The sequence below is a fragment of the Grammomys surdaster genome, unplaced genomic scaffold (assembly GCF_004785775.1).
Source record: "Grammomys surdaster isolate TR1022 unplaced genomic scaffold, NIH_TR_1.0 207, whole genome shotgun sequence".
Lineage (NCBI taxonomy): Eukaryota > Metazoa > Chordata > Mammalia > Rodentia > Muridae > Grammomys > Grammomys surdaster.
In genome coordinates this window covers 2,618,001-2,631,956 of record NW_021604652.1, presented here as the reverse complement: position 1 = coordinate 2,631,956, position 13,956 = coordinate 2,618,001, and the positions used below count along the sequence as shown (strand labels likewise).

General features: G+C 41.2%; 1 pseudogene; it reads left to right on the top strand.

Moving 5' to 3' along the window:
- Nucleotides 1-244: 244 nt before the first annotated feature.
- Nucleotides 245-13,118, top strand: LOC114624512 (annotated as a pseudogene).
- The last annotated feature ends 838 nt before the right edge of the window (nt 13,119-13,956 follow it).

Sequence of the window (13,956 nt, the reverse complement as noted above, 5' to 3'; positions counted from 1 at the left end):
CCCATTAAGAGAAAACTTATTCCGGTCAAAAGAATAGACTCTCTAGTCTGGGTAGAGACATAAAATCCCAGTTGTGCTGGGTCAATCACCCAAATAAGGGCCATTCCTAGGAAGTTGGGCTTACCTTAAGGCATGCTAAAAAAAAAAAAAATAAGCAAAATAACTTTTCCTTTAATGAACCAGTGTATTTTTGCTTCCCAGAATTCCCAGCTCCTTTCCTCAGAGCAACCCCTATTTGGCCACCATGACGTTCCACTGGGTGGCGACCTTCAGGTACAACTTCTGCTTTTTCTTTTTTTCTATCTCTTTCGGATGCTGGCCAAAAGCTACGTACTTTTTTTTCTGACATTTTGGGCCTCCTCACTCTTTCTCTAAAGCTCCCCTCCCCACCGTGTGTCTGACTAACCCCCATAACAACCTCAATGACGTGGCTTTTTCCCTTCTCTCTTGCCTTCTCTGGGCAGCTGCTGCCATTTCCGGCTTGCCTGACATGGATTTTTTTTTTAACTCTAATAAAACTCTCCTTGAGCTTCCATTGGAGTCCACCTTAAATGCTTTTATTAAGGAGACTAAGAACTCCAAGAAAGGGCCCTAATTTCCTCTGTTATCATCTCCCTATATTATCTGCAAGTCTCTAAAACCAAAAATGGAGGTTTCCATAACAAAGCACTGCCTTCCTGAGTAATGTAGATGAAGCCACTGCAATTCTTTCCACGAATTCATGCACTGAACCCCTGCCAGCTGTAATAACTCTAAGAATTCCCCCACCATCGTTCACTGCCTTGTTGTGAAGGTTTTGTGACAGGAGACCATCAAGGTGCTAGCCTCTCACACAGGATTGTGCCCTTGAAGCTTCTAGTAAGAGGAAATACAAGCCAGGGTCTTCCACAGCTGGCGCCTGTAGGCCACAGCTTGGTAGACTAAAAGCAAACAAGGATAATAAGATTGGCGCAGAGAGCTTCACACTGACAAACGCAGACAGCCGCAATGAAGTATCTTCGGAAAGACAGAACACCTCATTTTCCTGACGCAAAACTAGATTGTGGGTGGTGACTAAACTGCAGGAGCATAGATATTCCCTGTCTAACTCGGGTACTTCACAGACACCAGCACCTATTGAGAATTTCGCAAGCAGATGTGGACTTCAACTGTTTCAGCCAGATGTTTCTTGCCACATTCCAAAGTACACTGTTGTTGGGAGGGGACAACATTCCAGCTACAATCGTACATCATTGTTACTAGATTTTCAGTGAGAATGCGACAGTGGTTGATCTGCAAGGCTGGCCCTGGGGTCCTGTTTGAAGGCTGAGAGCGAGCACTGCAGTAGAGCAGAGAAGCAGACATTACAGCTTGGCTGCAGCACTCTGTGGTGCTCCGCATTGGTTGCCCTGACAACCTCACCTCGCAGCAAGGGGTTGGGGGTGGAGGTTGCGCTCAGCAACAAGACCTAAAGCGCTGCCACTGCGTGTCACAAGGCACAGGAAGCCAGCAAGCAAGCTAGTACTGACACAGCAAGCAAGCTAGTACTGACACAACGCAGTCTTTCAATCCGTGGACACATGTCACTTCTCTGTTTACTTATTTGTGTCATTTAGATTTATTTAAGTATTGTTTGCATTGCTATGTAGATTTCAGGGCTCGTGGAGTGTGTGTGTGTGTGTGTGTGTGTGTGTGTGTGTGTGTGTGTTTGCCTAATGAGGTCCTAAAGGAAAAATTGAGGTTTCCCCAAAGAGAAAGAAATTGCCATTGCCACCGTGGCCTGCAGTGCCAGCCTCAAAAAACTACTTCTGATTTTGGTGCTATTTCCTGAGTTGGTTCTGGTTTTATTTTTATTTTATTTTTCTGGAATTTACTAATTTCAGTGCTAAAAAGGGTAATAGAGCATCCATGCTGTGATGAAGCAATAGAGATTATACAACATATTGTTTAGTCAAATATTAATAAAAGGCAAGATCTGGATGCCTATATAATGATCTCTTAAAATATCTTTCCAAAAGTAATGATTATAGTGAGATTAGCTTTCCACTGGCTGCATTGAGAAAAGTAAGATAAGAAGCTGAGGAGCACAGAGCTACTTGATGATCTTAAATAATGCAAAAAAAAAAAAGCCTCTGGACAGGATTCATTGTCTTTTCAAGAGAAAAAAAAAAATACAACTCAACAAATCAAGCAAACAAGAAATGTAACTGAACACAAGGCCACATGAAATAAGCCCACGACTAGTATAATATTTAACAATGAAAGGCTGGTGAGTCTCCCTTTAAGGACGTCAGGCAGTGTGTAGCAGGGTTAAAGGTGCTACAAGCAGCCCATTGAGAAGGTGAAGTGCGGTGGTGGCGCACGCCTTTAATCCCAGCACTTGGGAGGCAGAGGCAGGTGGATTTCTGAGTTCGAGAGTTCGAGGCTAGCCTGGTCTACAGAGTGAGTTCCAGGACAGTCAGAGCTACACAGAGAAACCCTGTCTCGAAAAACCAAAAAAAAAAAAAAAAAAGAGAAGGTGAAGTGAAGGTAAAGCCAAAGCATCAGCAGAGACCCCAGAAAGAAAGATGTCAGAAACATGGGCAGCTGTCTAAAGGAAGCACATGAAACTGACTGGAGAAGAGTCATGTGAACTACACCTAGCAAGGCTATCGTAGAACTGCCCAACCCTTTCCTCAGCATGGGCCAGGTGGGTGAATACACTTAGGATTCACTATTTGGCCTGCTACATTTTGATTTTGTTTGGCCTGACCTATCTTTTATATTTTCCTGTTCCTCTCTTGGAATGGGAATGTTTGCTCTGTGCCATTGCTTCTTGAAGTGCACATTTTGTCTTCTGATTTTTGCAGGTGCTCACAGCTAACAGCCTACCTTGAGTTTCAGATGAGACTTGGGATTTGGTCCATTGAGCAATGTTGGGATGCTTTAAGACTCCGAGGATTCTTGGAGATGGACTAAATACACCTTGCAATATGAATATGACATGAATGTGAGCTTTTGGGAGCCAGAAGCAAAGTATTGTAGTTTTCCATCTAGAATCACTCCTGCCCCTAAGACTGACGTATTAAAGACTTAATTCTCAGCCAGGCGGTGGTGGCGCACGCCTTTAATCCCAGCACTTGGGAGGCAGAGGCAGACGGATTTCTGAGTTCGAGGCCAGCCTGGTCTACAGAGTGAGTTCCAGGACAGCCCAGGCTATAAAGAGAAACCCTGTCTTGAAAAACAAAACAAAACAAAACAAAAAAAGACTGTAAAAGACAGAAGTTAGGGAGGACCAAGGGAAATAACATGACAGAACTGCTGTAATCATTAACTCACATGTAGCTATGGTTGTGTGGCCAGGATGAAGCCAGTCAACATAGTAGAATATAAAGGGGAGGTTTTCACAAGCCCACACCACTAACTGAGGTGCTATGGATAGTTGATGGCTTCTAGGGGAGGGAGACTCAGTTTTCCTTAAAGGAGTAGCTCCTTGTAGAGTGATTATTTCCCAGTTAATGGTCCTACACCATGGAATATATTGGTTGTACAAATCAGAGTCAGTGTATTATTTTTAAAAAGGACCCAAAGTTGTAGGGTACGGAGGATCTAGGAAGAGTAAAGGGGAGAAGTGGGAAGAGAGTGAATGAGTAAAATACATTGTTGAAATAATTAAAATACTTCTTAAAATTGGGGCTGGTAAGATGTACTTGCCATGCAAATTTGATGACCTATGTTAGATATTTAGAACCCATGGAAAAGTGGAAGAAGAGAACAAAATTTCACAAAATTGTCCTCTGACCTCAACGCACATACCACAGCATGTATATACACACTAATAATAAATAATATAAAATTTAAAAACAAATCTGCTATTTGCAAACACATGGGTAAACCTGAAAGACATTATGCTAAGTGAGATAGCCCAGACACAAAAAGAAACACTGTATTATTAAAGTTTCATTCTGTTGCTGCAACAAAATAGTTGGGACAGAAAACAGTTTATAAGAGAAGGCAAGTTGTTGTTGAGTATCTTCCTCAGGTACTCATCACCTTACATTTTTGAGGCTGTCTCTCTGTTTCTCTGTCTCTCTATCTATCTCTCTCCAGAGTTTCTCTGTGTAGCTCTGACTATCCTGGAGCTCTCTGTATAAACCAGGGTGGTCTCAAACTCAGAACTCAGAGATCAGCCTGCCTCTGCCTCTACTTCCCAAGTGCTGGGATTAAAGGTCTGCTAAATCACCACCCAGGTTAGGCAAGATATTTATTTATTATTTATTTATTTATTTATTTATTTATTTAATGTATGCACATATACTGTAGCTGTGTTCAGACACACCAGAAGAGGGCATCAGATCCTATTACAGATGTTTGTGAGCCACCATGTGGTTGCTAGGAACTGACCTCAGGACCTCTGAAGGAGGAGTCAGTGCTTTAAACCACTGAGCCATCTTTCTAGCCCCAAGGCAAGATATTTTTTTTTTTTTTAGTTTTTTTGAGACAGGGTTTCTCTGTAGCCCTGGCTGTCCTGGAACTCACTCTGTAGACCAGGCTGGCCTCAAACTCAGAAATCTGCCTGCCTCTGCCTCCCAAGTGCTGGGATTAAAGGCGTGCGCCACCACCGCCCGGCTAAGATTTCTTAATGAACCTAGAACTAGCCAATTCATCTAGCCAGCTTGTTCCTATCAAGATTCCAAGAGGGCTGCCACACCCACTCTGGCGTTTATGTGGGCGCTAGGGAACCTAACTCTAGTCCTCAATTTGAGACCTACTAAGTATCTCCTCAATCTGTCTCTCTTTTTTTTAATTATTTATTTTTATTTTATATATATATTAGTGTTTTGTTTGTTTGTGTGTGTGTGCATGTATGCGCGTGTGTGTGTGTGTGTGTGTGTGTGTACATTATATACATGCATAGTGTCCTTGGAGGTTAGGAGTGTCTGTCAGACATCCTAAAACTGGAGTTACAGTGTTTAAGAGCCAAAGTAAGAGCTAGGAACTGAATTATGGTCCTCTATAAGAAGAGCAAGTATCCTAGGTATTCTGTACTTTTTTGGTTAATATCCACTTATTAGTGAGTACATGCCATGAATGTCCTTTTGGGTCTGAGTTTCCTCACTCAGGATTATATTTTCTAGTTTCATCCATTTGCCTGCAAAACTCAGGATATCCTCCTTCTTAATAGCTGAGTAGTATTCCATTGTGTAAATGAACCACATTTTCTATACCCATTCTCCTGTCAGGTATTGGGGGGGGACAGGAGTGAAGCCCTGAAGGCCAGAAGAAAGACTTGAAACAGGCAACCTGGGAAGGTGGGGTACCCTCTAGACTGTACCAGAGATCTGGGAGTTGAGAGAAGCTCAGGACTCAAAGGGGAGGGACCTTAGATGGAATGTCCAACAGGTGGGAGAGGAAATTTGTAGAGTTCACCTCCAGGAGAAAGACAGGGCATTAAGTGAGTGATGGGGTTGCCATCCCACAGTCAAAAACTCTGACCCAGAATTATCCCTGACTGAAAGAATTCTAAAAGAATTTCAGGGACAAAAATGGAGAAGAGACTGAGGGAAAGGGGGTCCAGTGACTGGCTTAACTTGATCCATCTCAAAGGGAGGCTCCAAGGCCTGGCTGGCACTATTACTGATGCTATGGTGTGCTCACAGACAGGAGCCTAGCATGGTTGTACTCCTAGAGGTTCAACAAGCAGCTGAGTCAGATGCAGATTCTTATATCCAACCAATGGACAGAAGCTAGTGAACCCTGTGGTTGAATTAGGGAAAAGCTGGAAGAAGCTGAGGAGGACCCTATAGGAAGACCAGCAGTCTCAATTAACTTGGACCCCTGAGATCTCTCAGACACTGAGCCACCAACCAGGCAGTGTACACCAGCTAATATGAGGACCACACACATATACAGCAGAGGACTGCCTGGTCTGGCCTCAGTCAGAGAAGATGCACCTAACCCTTGAAAGACTTGGGGCCCCAGGGACTGGGGAGGTCTGGTGGGGTGGGGGTGGGGGTGGGGGCATCCTCTTGGAGACAGGGTGGTGGGGGAAGGTGTGGGATGTGGAACAGCGGGAGGTTGGAAAGGGAGGGGGATAAAGTCTGGACTGTAAAAAAAAAAAAAAAGATTAAAGTGCTCTTAACCAGTGAGCTGTCTTTCCAGCTTTGAACTTTGTAATTATTTGTTTGTTTGTTCATTTTTCGTTTTTTGAGTTTCTCTGTGTAGCCTTCCTTGGCTGACCTGGAATTCACTTTGTAGATCAGGCTGGCCATGAACTCAGAAATCTGACAGACTCTGCCTTGCAAGTGCTAGGATTAAAGGTGTGCTCCACAACTTCCTGGTTTCCAGCTCTGAACTTTAATCTTAAATATGAACACCTCTCCATCTACCTGTTTGTCTGCTTTTCTGTTTGTCTGTTTGTGTGTGTGTGTGTGTGTGTATTATGTATATACGTACGTACATATGTATGCATGTATCTCTCCCCCTCCTTCACCCTCTTTTTCTCCCTTTCCCTCGAAGGTCTCACTTTATATAGCCCAGGGATGCCTCAAACTCAAGACACTTCTGCCTAAGCCGCTCAAGTGCTGGGATTTCAGGCATACACAACCACTCCTACCCCAAGTTTTTATGTTCATACTGTAGCTGAACAATCCTTACTAAGTGAGGGGGAGGAAATGGTGGAAGAGGGGTGTGATTAAACATGTTGTTGTCTATGAGCTCAAAGCAGTCTCTGAGTTCAACGATGAACCATGATTTGTATCTTTTCCCATGACTTCTCTACCAGGGATTTCTTTTCTCAATTTCTCTGTCTGACATTTAGTATGGATGTCATGTTTGGCAAAGCATCTCCTACCTTTCATTATTTCCCATCCTTTCCTTCATTTTTCCCATGACACAGTCACCCCCTAACTGCTCCTGTACTTTGTCCATAGCCAAAGTTAGCTACTTTGTCCCTGTTACTTTCATAGCACCTTACACCCAGCTGTCACAGCGATTATGGCATTACTTACAAATATTTCTCATTATTCATAATTACCTACAAATTAGTTCATATTGGACCTGTGAACCCTCGAAAGCATGGATTCTGTCTTCTCTCTCAAGTCTAATAGAGAGAATGCTAAAAGAGTAGTCAATAAATATTTGGCAACACAGGCAAATGGATAGAACTAGAAAATATCATCCTGAGTGAGATAACTCAGTTACAAAAGAACACACATGGTATGCACTCACTGATAATTGGATATTAGCCCTAAAGCTCGGAATACTCAAGATACAACTCACAGACCATATGAAGTTCAAGAAGAAGGAAGACCAAGTGTGGGTGCTTCGGTCCTTCTTAGAAGGGGGAACAAAATACTTACGGGAGCAAATACAGAGACAAAGTGTGCAGCAGAGACTGGAGGAAAGGCCATCCACAGACTGCCCCACCTGGGGATCTATCCCATATACAGTCACCTGACCCAGACACTATTTTGAATACCAAGAAGTGCATGCTGACAGGAGCCTGACATAGCTGTCTCCTGAGAGGCTCTGCCAGATCCTTGCAAATACAGAGGCTGATGCTCGCAGCCAACCATTGAACTGACCACAGGGTTCTCAATGGAGGAGTTACAGAAAGTACTGAAAGAGCTGAGGGGGTTTGTAGCCCCATGGAGAGAGCAACAGAGTCAACTGGCTAGACCCCCCCCCCAGAGCTCTCAGGGACTGGACCATCAACCAAAGAGTACACATGGAGGGACCCATGGCTCTGGCCGCATATGTGGCAGAGAATGACCTTGTTGGACATCAGTGGGAGGAGCGGGCCTTGGGCCTCAGGGGGTTCAATGCCCAGTGTAGGGGAATGCCAGGGCAGGAAGGCAGGAGTGAGTGGGTGGGTGGGTGGTGGAGAGGCAGGAGGAGTGGGGATGGGATAGGGGGTTCCAGAGGAGAAACCTGGAAAGGGGATAACATTTGAAATGTAAATAAAGAAAATATCCAATAAAAAAAATATTTGGTAAATGAGTGGCAAAATGAAGCTTCTAATCTAAGTCCAATTTTTAAAAAAGACTAATTAGAATTGTGGAAATAACTATAAACAGGGGCACTTTGTTACTTTGCATCATGTAAATAGAATTTCATTGTGAGACATTTTTGCGTCATTCATTAATCAGTTAATTATTCCATACAAGTTGTTTATTTTCACTTTAAACAATAGAGGAACAGAGTCTCCAAGGAACAGAAGGGTCTATTTACTAAGGACGTTAAAGTATATTCTAGGTTGAAGAGAAAGATGACTCATGAAAGAAAAAGAAAAACAAAACAAGAGCTGAAACAGAGTGAGTCACCTATAATAGCCACCTACTGAACTGTAAGGAAACAAATATGTTCTCTTCAATAAGCAAAGGAAATCAATGTTCTTTAATAAAATGCAAAATACTTGAGATACCAATCAATAAAAACTATACTTCTTTTGGCTTGAAGTAGTTCAAGCTATGCCAGTAGATATGTCTAAATGTCTCCTCACTTACCTAAAATCTTATGGTAAAATACTTTCAGATCTCCTCATTGTTTACCGTATATAATATACATGGTTTATTATCTATTTAGTATATATATGATATAAATTTCATATATGGTATATATATGTCATATATATCATATATATGGTAAACAATGAGATTTAAAAGTACTCTACACACAGTATATATACCATATATATGTGGCAAACACACACACATTTGAACCCAACTCTCTCCAATCTATGGCACTTTGTACATCATGTTTAATCTTTCCATTCAGCCAGACCTTGTGCATTTTGTGCCAGGGTCTAGCCAGGTGTGTCTCCCTTATCCTTTCCCCCATCCACATAGGCTCCTCAACCCCCTAGAATTAGCCAAGATCCTACATCAGTGCCCTGGCCTAGTCTGGCCATCCCAATTGTGCTGTTCCCTACCTAAAGGTCCCTCATGTGACACATACAATCTGTCAAGCCAGGTCATGCATATCTTGCACCAGAGTCTGACCTGGTGAGTCCAACAGATTCTCTCCTCTCCACAAACTCTCCTCATCCTCGGCATCCACTCCCAAACTCCAGGCTAAGACCATGATTCACATTGGTTGCCAAGTCAGTCCCCCTGTGTTCCTCTGACTTCCTTCCACTTGACTTCCTTCCACTTAAGCTATATATAACCTTTAGAACCAACTCGGCTCACATATTCTCTGCTTTGTCCCAAACTGCTGTGTCAATTTCAGACACAGAACTAACAAAATTCTGTGTGCCCAGATCTCATCACAAAAATACAATCAATATCAAAGATCAAGGCAGTATTTATACACATATACACACCAAAGTTTACTAGTCCTATGTCCCATGTTTCCCAATGAGAACTACCTAGACAAACCCAAGGACACAATTTAAAAGAATAATCATAAGTTTCAAAGAATTCAAAGAGTTTAAAAAGGACACAAAGAAATAGCTCTATAAACTTAAAAAAAATGCCTGAGTGATGATCAAGAAAACATAAACATAAGACTGAATAAAATGGCAAGAGCAGAATAGAATTTGAAAACAGAAGTTAATAAAGAGATAGAAACATTGAAAAGCAGCCAAGCTGAAATGAAGATAGAACTGAGAAACCCGTTAACCCAACTTGGAAACTCAAAGGAAAGCCTTACAAGTTGAATGAATCAAGCAGAAGACAGAGATCAGGACTTGAGGATCTAGATCAAATAAGCAAAGAATATGAAAAAAAAAACTTTTTAAAATACGGGAAAGGAATATTCTGGAAACATAGGACACAATGAAAGAACAAACCTTCAAATTATAAGCATAGATGAGGAAGAAGAAACCAGGTCAATGACATAGACCATATCATCAACATGATCACCAACGAAAACTTGTCCAAAATAAGGAAAGACATATTCATGCAGATACAAGAAGTACACAGAACACCAAATAGACAAGATCAGAATAGAAAATCCCACAGTATATCATAGTTAAATCACTAAGTATACAGAACAGAGAAAGAGTATTGAAAACGTCAAAAGAAAAAACTCATGTCACATATAAAAGAAAGTCCATAAAAACCGAGAGTCTGAAGCAAAGCATTCCAAGTCCTAAAAGACTACAGCTGTCAATCTAGACTACTGCACCAAACAAGACGATCTGACATAGTTGAAGGAGAAAGAAGAACTTTCCATGGTATTAAAAACAGCCTTTTAAAAAATCATATCCAGCAGGCCAAAACTAAAGAAAATACAGGAGCTAATACTTCATCTGGATGAAGAGAGAAATAAGCACAGCCAAAATATAGAAGGAAAACAGATAAAGCCATAATTACTTAAACACACCGTACCCTAAAAACACAACACCAAAAGTCAACAACACGATGACTACAATCAACATATACCTTCCAATAATATCTTTAAATATTAATGACCTCAATTCTCCAAAGACAGACTGAATAGATGGATTAAGAAACAATCTGTTTATTTGTTCTCTAAATGAAACAAATCTTAGCTTTAAAGATAGATGCTACTTTCCAGTGAAAAGGTGGACAAAAGTACTCAGATCAAATGGGACCAGGAAAGAAAGCAGGAATTGCTATTCTAATATCTGACAAAATAGATTTCAGACTAAAACTAACCAGAAGAGACAAAAGAAGACAATACTACCTAGCTACAAATTGCCAGATGTTAGTATAGAAACTGGAGTAACTGCAGAAAACAGGAAAGGAAAAGGGGGTCATGTCAGGGGAGCAATAGAGGGAAATAGCAGTATACAAGTTATTCAGGGAAAATGAGGGGGCTTTAATTAGGGAAAGGGAGGATGATAAATATAAAAGGATGGAGTGGAAACTTTAGGGTTCTTTGGAAAGTCAGTAGGACAATGTTTGCTGGGGCAAACACATGAAGAAGTTTATAGAGCTAGCTGTGAAACACTTGTGTGTTGCAAGTCTTTCTTGATCTTCACTACCCTGAGAGAAACACAGCTAAGAACTTCTTCTAGTATCCCTCCAGGTCTTTCCTGCTGACTCAAGCCAAGATTGAGGCCTGCCTGTCTCTGCTAGGTTGTGCCACCACTGCTGTTTAGTGGGTGTTATCCCAACTCTACTGAACTAGACTACTAGTGTATCTGTGAGGTGTTTGGGAGTGGATGGAGCTGCCATTCCTAACCTGTAAACTGAACGGCACATTTCCAGACAACATAGAGTGGAGTTGCTCCAAAGAACCTTTCTAAACAGGTCTACTTTCTCTGTCTCCTTTCTTTTCCACTACCTCTGGTGGGTGGTGGGCTACAAGGGATGGTTAAAAGACATCATTTAAAATAAGATTTGAAAAAATTAAAGTTACAGAAGGAGGGTGAAATAATTATAAAGATGTCTGAAAAAGTCATTGAGAATCATTAGTTACTTAAAATTACAGATAATTCATACATATACATTTATATATTGTTTATTTATTTTCCCATCCATACTAACAATGGTTCACCTAAGAGCCATAGACTAACAAAAAAAAAAAAACCAATAAGCACAAGAAGCCTTCATTTGAGTTGTTGGGCAGAGTTGTCCTAAAGACTCCAAAAACATTATAAGCTATTGTTGTTGCCCTTGATTTCCTCCCAGAGATCGAAGGTGAGTCTACATTGCTGAAGCTACCACATAAGTCAGACATAAGACACAGAAGATCAGAACTGGATGTGATCCGAAAGCCTCCCCCCTGAGGCATTTATGGTATTAGTAGGGGCCTGAAAAGGGAGGAAAGCAAGGGAGGACTACCTATCTGTGATGTCTGTGAAGTACAACACTACAACAATGACTAGCATTACACAGTAACCCTACAGGTGCAACAGCAGCACACATACCTTGGTAGTAATCAACAGCTCTCTATTTGGACTTAAGACCTGCTCAGCAAAAGGGAAATCATGTCTGGTATTGAACCAACCAACTATCTGGGGATAATGAAGTCATGGATCTTGGAGGAGAATCTATAACCAATACTTTACTAAACCAACATAATCCTTGACTACTTTATATTTAACCTTATATCCACAGATAAGTATAGATCCCACACCTAATCAAGGAAATCTCTCTTTGTAACAGGAGACCATTACAGAAAACCACAACTAATCAAACTTCAGAGAATGAAGTAGACAAGGACTTTTCTTTTGCTTTCTTTACTTTTTTTGTTTTTTTGTTTTGTTTTGTTTTTTTTCGAGACAGGGCTTCTCTGTGTAGTCCTGGCTGTCCTAGAACTCACTCTGTAGACCAGGCTGGCCTTGAACTCAGAAATCCGCCTGCCTCTGCCTCCCAAGTGCTGGGATTAAAGGCGTGCGTCACCACCGCCCAGCGACAAGGACTTTTCTAGCAAGTTGAGAATCAGCATAGCAATAACTGTCACCATGAAGTATCAGTATGCTGGAGCAGATCACTGGATTTAGCAGAGAAAATGGTTGTGTCTACATACAGATGGTTAAGTTCATAGATCAGCAATATTTGATTTTTTTTTTCAGCACAGCAGAGAGTATGACAGAGGATGTGGCAGCTGACATAGCAGAAGAGCATCTTTTTCAAGATGTTCTATTCAAAAGTGCTTTAAAAAGCACATCAAGAACACTTCCCACCAAGGGAAGTTGATTCATCACTCACTCCAGATGCATGTAGAATCCATGATCATCTGTATATCAATAAAGCAGCAGGGAGCCGGGCAGTGGTGGCACACGCCTTTAATCCCAGCACTTGGGAGGCAGAGGCAGGCAGATTTCTGAGTTTGAGACTTTGAGGCTAGCCTGGTCTACAGAGTGAGTTCCAGGACAGCCAGGGCTACACAGAGAAACCCTGTCTTGAAAAACCAAAAAAAAATAAAAATAAAAATAAAAATAAAAATAAAAATAAAAAAAATAAAGCAGCAGGGACTTCTCACATAACTGTGGGCAAGGCAATCCCACTTCCTCAAGGGCATGCACATTGGGTAGCACTTGTCAACCATAATTCTTACAATGCTTCTCACAGAATAGATTTTTTTCTTTTGGAGGAGCTTATTGGGGAATTATTAATCTTTTAGATGAATCTGAAGGAAAAAAGGGCTATAGATCACAGCATATGTTGCAATATTTTATTGCAGTTGTGTCAACAAACCTAAAACATACAAGATTTCAGCAGGCATCCATCAGCTTCCTCTGAGGGAAAGGGTAGAAGTATGCTGTGGGCAGCCTTTGAATCTCTGGAAAATTTAAAAATACTACTGAAGAACCAGCCTGCTTAGGCTTAAAAGCCATCTTATAGTAAAGCCAAACTAGGTTTGCTCCTGTTTGTGATCAAACCTTTGTTTCTCAAGAACTGGGCTATGCCCACCTCTAACCTTACAATGTTGACCTCTTGAACCTCTCCTTAGGAGAGAGGCAGCCTGCGTACATGAATTTAAAAGCTTTAATGAATTGCTTGCTTTAATCAACTTGGCCATGATGATTTAGGTCAGTGGTTTTCTTCCCCCATCTTTGAGATTAACACTGTCTCAGTTCTCTAATGGAGACAGTCACTGAGGAGTCTTTTTGGTATTATTTGGAAGAATCTTTTCAACAATGGGCATGTTACATAAAAACTGGAAATTTTACAGTAGAAATAATTTGTTGTCATTTCAGACTTGGATCCTATGAGCGCATCTGTTCTGTCTTCTTTGATGATAGCCACACAGACAACAAGTACTTACATCTTTTAGAAGATAATATTTATTTTAGAAAAGAATACTGTGGGCAAAGCACCCATGGTTAGCACCTTCTGAGCAGAGACAAACACAACAAAACATTTTTTGCCTGAGACATAATACCTTCTTAATAATAAAATGTTGTGCAGTATATTCAAAGAAAATGTGAGAACCTGGAAATATGCTTATTTTTAAAAGAAAAAAGAAAAAACACAAAAGAAGTCCTGTATATGTGTATTGTGTCTGTTACAAAAGTCCTAGAATAAATGCAACTAATGGTGAGTCAGCCCAGCCAGTGTCTGGTGAGCACAGAACCTC